The following is an 8,869-nucleotide window of genomic DNA, read 5'->3' as shown; positions in this document are numbered from 1 at the left end:
TCTGAACTCAATTGAAAAACAAGAATTCTTCAGAGAATTTCAATTACATGAAATGTAATTTTCTTAACTGAGGACTTGAGCTCTTACCCTCAATTTCATATCACGTTATTCTGTAATGACAACAAATGCTGTATTATCAGGCACACTAAGTTAAGTGTACCTTGTCTATGAACTACTGTAGGGAAAACTCGGAAAAGATCTTTCTGGGAAAAAATATCTAATAATCCTCTTAGAAGAAATTTCAAATAGGAGTATCACAACATGAAGAACCAAGTGATGAAGGATTTCATAAATCCCCAAAAGTGCCAACCATAAAGAGAAAGATTGCTATTTTGGATAATGTTCCAATTTTAAAGTTCCGTATGAAAAACACCATAAACTTCTTTAAAAAAAACAACACAGAATTTTCCTACACTCCTGGTCAAAGTACAAGATGGAAAACAATTCGACTGTTTGGAAAAACAGTTTGGCAGTTTCTTATGAAGTTAAATATACACATACCATATGACTTGGCCCTTGTCCTCCTAGGTAATTACCCAAGAGACATTAATAAGACATGTTCGCACAACAACTTGTACTGAAATGTTCATAATAATGTTATTTGTAATAGCCTACATTTCCATCAGTTGGTGAATAGATAAGCAGATGCGTTATGTCCATACAGTGAAATACTACTTGACAATAAAAAGAAATAAAGTACTGATAGATGGAAAAACCTGGATAAATGTCAAAGCATTATGCTAAAGGAAAGAAGCCAGACATACTGAATGAGACTGTTGATATGATGTTGAGGAAAAGGCAAACTGTAGTGACGGAGGGCAGATCCATGCTTGCCTGGGACTAGGGGGGAGGGTGGGGATTGGTGGGGGCACAAGGGAAATTTGGGGCAAGAGACACTTTTTAACCATAATAGTAGTAATTACATAACTGTGTACATTTCTCAAATGTCAAATTGTAGGCTTGGTTATGTGTGTTTTATATAACTGTACCTCAATAAAGTTGGTTAAAAACAGAAAGATACAGACTGGAAGAATATGTTTGCAATACATGGAAACTGTTAAGAGACTAGTACCCAGAGTTTACAAAGAACTGTTAGGGAAATGCAAATCATCATTTCACACCCAGTAGGCATCTCACCAGTGAGACTTCATTTCACACCCAGTAGATTGGCAAAGATGAAAAAATCTGACGAAGTCAAGTGTTGGCAAGAATGAACACCAGAACACTTATACTTTGCTGTTGGGAGTTTATATTGGAACACTGATTTTTGGAAACAATCTGGCATTATCTGGTGAAATTGAAGATGCACATACCTGTGACCCAGCCACCTCACTCCTAGGTATAGAAGGTTCCAGAGAAACTCTTGCACATGTGTTCCTGGGGACAAGACAAGGACACTCGGAGCAGCATGAGGAACAACCCAAATTCCCCTCAACAGGAGAATGCATACAGCAGTTGTGATACACAACAGAATACTAATCATCAGTGAGGGTGAATGAATGTACAGCTATAAACACCAAGAAGAAACACCAACGTAGTAGTGACAGAAAAGAGCAAGTGGCAGAAGAATACATGCAATATGATGCCATTTATATAAAATTTCCAAAAGCAGGGAAAACTAAACAATATGGAAAGGTATAAAAATAGAAAAGCAAAATAATTATTATACGAAATTGGGCCCAGTGATTGTCCCTGGGGAGGAGGAACAAGGTGCTCTCGGGAGCAGTACTCAGGGCTTCGATAGTGCTAGCCATGTTTTAGTAGTTGAGCTGACTGGAGGTTTGTTTTATTGTTATTTGTTATATTTTATATACATGTTTATTCTTTAGTAGTTTTCAAATGTTTCCAAGTGGAATAAAATAACTTCTAAAAAGAATTTGAAGATAAAGACAACTTAGTAGAAAAATGGTTCATGAACAGACCACAAGAGGAAATCCAAATGCCAATACACACATGAAAAGATGTTCAGCCACCCCAGAGATTGGAGAAATGCCACTGAAAAGAGCAAAGGTATGTCATATGATAATACTCAGGTAAAATTTAAAACAATACTGTAAATTCTGTATGCATACATGCAGAGATGAAGAACAGAAAGATGCATGGGAAAGGTGCACATCGAATTCAGGGTAGGGGCACCTGGGTGGTTCAGTTGGTTAGGTGTCTGACTTTGGCTTGGGTCAGGATCTTAGGGTCCTGGGATGGAGCCTCACATCAGACTCCGTGCTCAGTGGGGAGTCTGCTTCTCCCTCTGCCTCTGCCTGCCACTCCCCCTGCTTGTGCTCTCTCTCCATCAAATAAAAAAATTTTTTTTAAATCTTTAAAAAAAAATTCAGGGTAGCGGTTGTCTCTAATGGTGGGGAGAGAGACATGGGAGGGGTGTGAAGGGGCTTGAGCTGAATCTGTAACGTGTCTAAAGGGGAAAAGATCTGACAAATAGAGCAAAATGAAGATCTGGTAAATCTTGGTAGTTCATTTGTTTTTCTCTCCACTCTTCTATAGGTTTGAAATATAACTTTTTAAAAGAATGAATTATTTTCATGCCTCATGTGTTGTCTGGACAACCTTGTAGAAATGAAATTTAATCCATTCTATTCAAAGTTGTCTAGAGTTTTCAAACTCAAAGCCCTGACCTCTTTGCCTTTTCCTACAAAATCTACCCTCCAAGTTAAAGACGTTATTTCTTAATGGATTCACATTGTTGGGTGGCTTGCCCAAAAAATTACCTCACCTCACACAGGCTCACCTGAGAGATACTGCAAGTTCGGTTCCAGACGATAGCAATAAAGTGAATCGAACGAATGTTTTGGTTTCCCAGCACATATAAAAGTTATGTTTACATGATACTGTAGTCTACTAAGTGTAATAGCATTATGTCTAAAAATAGAATGTACGTACCTTAATTAACAGTACTTTGTTGCTAAAAAATGCTAACCATCGTTCAAGCTTTCACGATTTTTTGCAATCTTTTCCTGTAATCTTTTGTGATCTTTCCTGTACGCATCCTGCCTGGATGTCGATGGCTGCTGAATGATCAGGGTGGTGGTTGCTGAAAGTTGGGGTGGCTGTGGCGATTGCTTAAAATTAAGACAACAATGAAGTTTTCCTCCTAGATGAACTCTTCCTTCATGAAGTGCAATACTGTGTGAGAGCATTTTACCACAAAGCTTCCAAAATTGGTCAGTCCCCTCAAACCCTGCTGCTACTTTGTCAACTAAGTTTATGTCATATTCTAAATTGTTTCTTATTTGAAGATTGCTTCAACAATCTTCACAGCATCTTCACTGAGAGTATTTTCCACCTGGAGAAACCACTTTTTTTTGCTCATTCATAAGAAGCAACTCCATATCCATTTAAGTTGGATCATGAGGTTGCAGCCATTCAGTCCCATCTTCAGGCTCCACATATGTTCTAGATCTCTTGCTGTTTCTACCACATCTGCAGTGACTTCCTCCACTGAAGTCTTGAACCCCCCACACAATCCATGAGGGCTGGATTCGACTTCTGCCAAACTCCTGTTCATGTTGATAATTTTGACCACTTTCAGTGAACCACAAATGTTTTTAATGGCATCTAGAATGGTGAATCCTTTCCAGAAGGTTTTCCGTTTGCTTTGCTCAGATCCACCAGAGGAATCACTATCTATGGCAGCTGCAACCTTTCAAAATATATTTTTTCAATAATACTTGAAAGTCAAAATTACTCCTTGATCCATAGGCTGCAAAATGGACATTGTATTCGTAGGCATGAAAACTTTAACCTCAGTGTCCAGCTCCATCAGAGCTCTTGGGTGACCAGGTGCATTATCAGTGAGCAGTAATATCTTGAAAGGAATCTTTTGATACAAAAATACTAAATCAAAGGGTACATGCACCCCAACTTTATAGCAGCATTATATAGTAGCCACATTATGGAAACAGCCCATGTCCATCGACTGATGAAGCATAAAGAAGATGTGTGTGTGTGTGTGTGTGTGTGTGTGTATAATGGAATGTTTACTCAGCCATAAAAAAGGATGAAATCTTGCCATTTGCAACGAAGTGGATGGAGCTAAAGAGTATTATGCTAAGCGAAATAAGTCAGTCAAAGAAAGATAAATACCATATGATTTCACTCATTGATGTTTTCACCTTGCCTCTTCCACCAGCAGCAGGAAATGGCCCAAAGAGCCTGCAGGAAATGCCGTGTCCCCAGAAGCCACCCGTATCATGGCTAGCCTGGGCCTCGGACCTTTCCCAGGGAGCTAAGAAAGCCTCTCTGCATGTTAAGCTTGAAGGGACCAGTCTGCAGTGCTCCTCATAGTTTTTTATATATAGTATTTCTCAGAATTTCTATTCGGTGTGGATTTGTGAAGCCCCCGGGGAGCTGGAAGAACGGTTGTGGTACCACCGTGGGCTTGAATGTCTGTTGTCACTTGCTTTCCTTAGGGGTGGCCCCAACCTGTGCAATCGTAAAGAGGAGATCCAGGTTCAAATTGGGCCCCTCAGTAAAGCTGGGCACCCTCCTGTGGTGGGGACTTGACACCAGGCTGGACACGAGCCACAGCGGGGACCTAATCAGGGGGTAGGGGCTGCTGCTGGGGAGGCTTTCTGTTTGCTCTGAAGCCGCTCGCTGGAGCTCGGCCATCAGGGCTTACGCTCATTTGCTCTTCAGAATTACTCCTCTCATCATAATTCGGAGATAGAGGAAGTTCATAAAACTGGGATTACAAAAAGGAAAAGCAAACAGAATCTTTAGTGAATTGTCAGCAGCTCAGAACAGAAGACATCAGAGGCCAGTCAGAAATCAGCCTTTGATGGGAAGAACACAGCCCATGGTATTGGTGGTGGGGAGTGAAACCCGCATTTGCCTTTTGTGTCAGGAGGCCACAGAGCTTCTCAATCATTATTTAATACCACAGGAGAAAGCTCATGGAGCTGGGGTTCAATTACTCAGCAGGGGTGTGAGGTCTGGGGAGAAACGTGTCCTGTTAGTAACACTGTTGTAGGTGCCATTAGGGACGACAGAGTCTGACTACCAGTCGAGCTGAAATGCAGACGTGGGGACCGTGCTCCTTAGAAATAGGAAGTTGAGATAAATGTGGAGAGTTGTGTCTGAAACCCCTTTCTCTGAAGTGTACGGGGTAGGGCTTCATCGAAACTGCTTCTCAGTGTGAAAGGACCCATGTGCATCTGATGCTTCGGGCAAGAGTGAGGTGTTCCGTTCTCATCGAAATACTTCCCAGCAGCAGTCTCTCATAATCTATGCTTTCCGAGACAAGGTATGGCGGCACCGTGTCCTTCATGTTAATTAACAAAAGTTTTTCGGTTTTGTTTGTTTTTATAGATTTTCCTCCCTACCTGAGGTAAAGACTTGGGGTGGGGGTGCTACCCATTAGCGGGGTCCACAGAAAAGCAAAATGTCCCCCACTCGAGAATCTGCTGTTAGGTTTGGATTTTGTTTTCAGTCCGTGGTTGCTTTTAAAAGGCAGAATTAGAAGGGGATGATGACTCGATAATCTCTACTTTCGGGGTGCTGAGAACAGAGGGTTGAAGCAACTTACTGAGGAATTTGGGAATTACGAATTCACCAGGGTTTATGACTAAAAGGACTTCCTAAGATTATGGACCCTAGTAACATCCCTGGTGTGCTCATTCAGAAGCCTCCTGTTTGCTCTGTTTGCAGCGGCGAAAAGGCCCCCAAACTTGCTTCCCGGGGCTCCCTGGAAGCTAGGAAGGTGGGAAGCTATAGTCACAGAGATGTCCTCTGCAGCTAGCCCCAGCGACTAGGGAGAGGGGAAGGGTGCTACCGGGGGAGGTGACACCAGAAGGGCCTCAGGGACCTGCTTCAAAGAGAATACAGAGGAAGGAAGAACAGAGCGGGTTGGGACAGAACAGGCCCCAGGGGTTAAGCTAGAGAAAGGCTGAGCAAGCTTCCCTGATGAACCCACACTTGACCGTGGGGCATTTCACATCACGTCCGGCATATAATGTTTACTAAATTAATGACTGACTTCATATAGTTTGGGGGTGCTGATTCCGTGCACCAATCTCTTACACATTTGTGTATCCTAATCTGTAAGCCCATGAACCTCCTTTTGGTTGCAAAGGATCCTCAAATCCGTATATGGATCAAACATTGTCTTTGGACGGAATAAACATGTCTCCCACGGCAAATGGATGTAGATGCCAACTGTACTTCAGTAGAATTTTATTTAAAAGCATTGCTTAGCTCGCAGCAGCTTTTGGTCATGCATGTGTGGAAAGAGCTACAATTTTTAAGACAAAACTCATTAAAATTAAAAAGGTTTTCCAGCCTCAGCTAATGTTCCTCCTCCATTTAAGTTTCATCCTTTTCCCCAGATTTCCACTCTTTGTACTGTTTCTGCCCTCAGGAGACCACACAGAGAGAAGTGCTAAGATTAAAATTACCTCCCTTACAAATTCCATTAGTTATAGATACTCTAAGTATATTTTTATTTAAAAATTCTTTTGTCCTCTTGTTTGCAAACCTCCTCATCAGAAGAGGGGCAAATCCTTTTAAAGAGAAGAGGAGCGGAGATGGATCTGGCTCCTATGAAGTGTGTAGCCCAGGTCCTGGCTTGGGGGGATGCTTAGCACGTGGTTCTCATGGCCTGCTTTGTTGGCTCCCAGGACTGCAAGCACCTGGCCCTGTCTCAGCCATTCAGCTTCACGCCCAAACTTCATTGGCAGATCTACGAGGGGCTGTGTCACTGCAAACTCACGGTGTGAGCCTCATAGCCCAGGCCTCAAGCCCATTCATTAATGGGCATGGGGACATGAGGGACCCTTCCTTCCCAAGAAACTCCAGTTCCTTTCCTCTCTTTCCTCTTCCCACCCAGTTCCCTTTGGTTTTTCATATTTAAGTGTTTTAATTGATTTCTGTATTTTTTTCTTTAAAAAAATAGACGAGGAGAAACAAGGACTCATTATTTTATAAATGTAAGGGTAAGGCACTATCTTTCTTCGCCCCAAGCTCCCCACAGAGCACAGAGTCTGTGTTGCATGCTTTCTCAGATGTTTTGTGTTGGTCTGTCTGGCATGCTCTTCATGCTGTTGACAACAGAGAGTCCAACCTGAATAAGATGAAGCACCGAACTTTTGGCTTCAGGGCATCCCAGAGCACCACCAGTGGCTTCTCCCATGAAGGACCATCTGAGAGGGTAGGGGAGACACCTTAATGTTTAAGGTAGGTCCTATGGAGTGAGTCTGAGTTCATCTTGTGAACAGGTGGAGGAAGAGCATGTCTAAAAAATAGAATAGCCTGTGCCAAGTCAGCATGAAAGGTTATGGTGTGTTTGGAAAATAGCAAAAAGCAGACGAGGCTAAAATAATTCTAGTAGACAGCATGGCAGCATGAAGGGAGGAAAAAGAGATGGCCTGGTGACAGAGCTGATGGGAGCTCAGACTGAGGATGTGGGAATGAAGACGAGAAGTTGAATTAAAAAAAAAAAAACAAACCCTTTGGAGGTAGCATAAGCAGGATTTGACAATGGATTAATTATTGCCAGGAGATCCCAGAGTGAATGCAACCCAGAGTTTAGGATATGGGGATGATGATCCATTCAATGAGATGGCAAATACAGATGGTAAATCAGGGTTGGGATGTTCAGAGAAAAGGGCAGTAACATGGAGCTGATGGCAAAAGCTAGGAGAAACACCAAATCCAAGCCTATGTTCTGGGAAATGGAAGTGAAGAGGATGAGACTTAACTTTTATCTATAATACTGTATTCTTCCTATTTTCAAAACTAATTTGAACAATTGTAAGTATTCGGGGTGGTACACACAGGTACTTACATTAGTTTCTATATTTATAATCACCCCCAAATAAGTGTTTGGAGTTTTTTTCTGTAAGAGAAATTAAATAATGTATCAAGAATTTGGAGTGCCTACTGTGTGCTTGGTACTGTTCCAAGCATTTGGGATATTTTCTCCTTTCTACTGGTCTCTTGCTTTCAGAAATTACCAGACCTGGATTTCAGAAATTGCCTGTAGTTTCAGCTTGGCCACAGGCAAGTCACTTTTCCTCCCTGGGTCTCTTTCAGCTCTCAAATCTTGTGGTTTAATAGTGTAACTGGACCTCAGCATTCCTTGTTCTCACAGAGGTGGGCCCTTGGCCGAAACACCACCATATAGAGGGTGTACCTGAAGGACTGATCTGCTAAGAAAGTTTTCCAAATGGTCCTTTATACCTCTGCCTCCCACCCCACCCCACCCCAGAATAACAGATTTTTTTTCATGGGATTTCAAATTTGCAAGGGAATCTTGGTAATTTTCTTGGTAATAGGCAGTGAGTAGGAAATCTTATGTCCTAATTCTAGTAATTATTGCAGGATTTATAAGCATGATGGTCCAGAAAGAATTCTTGAGACATTTTACAGTGCAACTTACTAAGTTTATTTAAGTAGCAAGGGAACAGGATTCCTGGGCAGAAAGAACTGCACTTTTGCGGTATGAAGCTGGTCCTTATATGCATAACGCTCAAGGGGGACGGGAGGGAGGGGAGGTGCAGGGAGTATTCTATCATCAGTGTCTTCTTCGAACTTCTACTCATAAAACTTTCACAAGATTTCTTTGGTGCTTATCCCTCAGCTAGATATTAACTACTGGTGAGAAGTATAGGCAGTGTTGAGACCTTTTAAGAACGTAGCAACCAGTACTATTTGATCCTTATCAGAACCATGCAGGCTATAGGTCAGGCTTTTGGGCTACAGGTGAACATTTTTTGCTTCTATCCCTCATCATAATCAACAGCAACTTTCATACATTAGTACCAGCTGTTTTAGGTTATGCGGAAACCAGTTCAAAACCAAACATTTCTGCTTTCGTGCGGTGTACATTCCAGGGGAGGAAGACATTTTAAAAAAGAGA

Source organism: Ursus maritimus, unplaced genomic scaffold (assembly GCF_017311325.1).
Source record: "Ursus maritimus isolate PB19 unplaced genomic scaffold, ASM1731132v1 scaffold_3, whole genome shotgun sequence".
Lineage (NCBI taxonomy): Eukaryota > Metazoa > Chordata > Mammalia > Carnivora > Ursidae > Ursus > Ursus maritimus.
The sequence above is the reverse complement of the archived record's forward strand: the minus strand, read 5'-3'. Positions refer to the sequence as shown.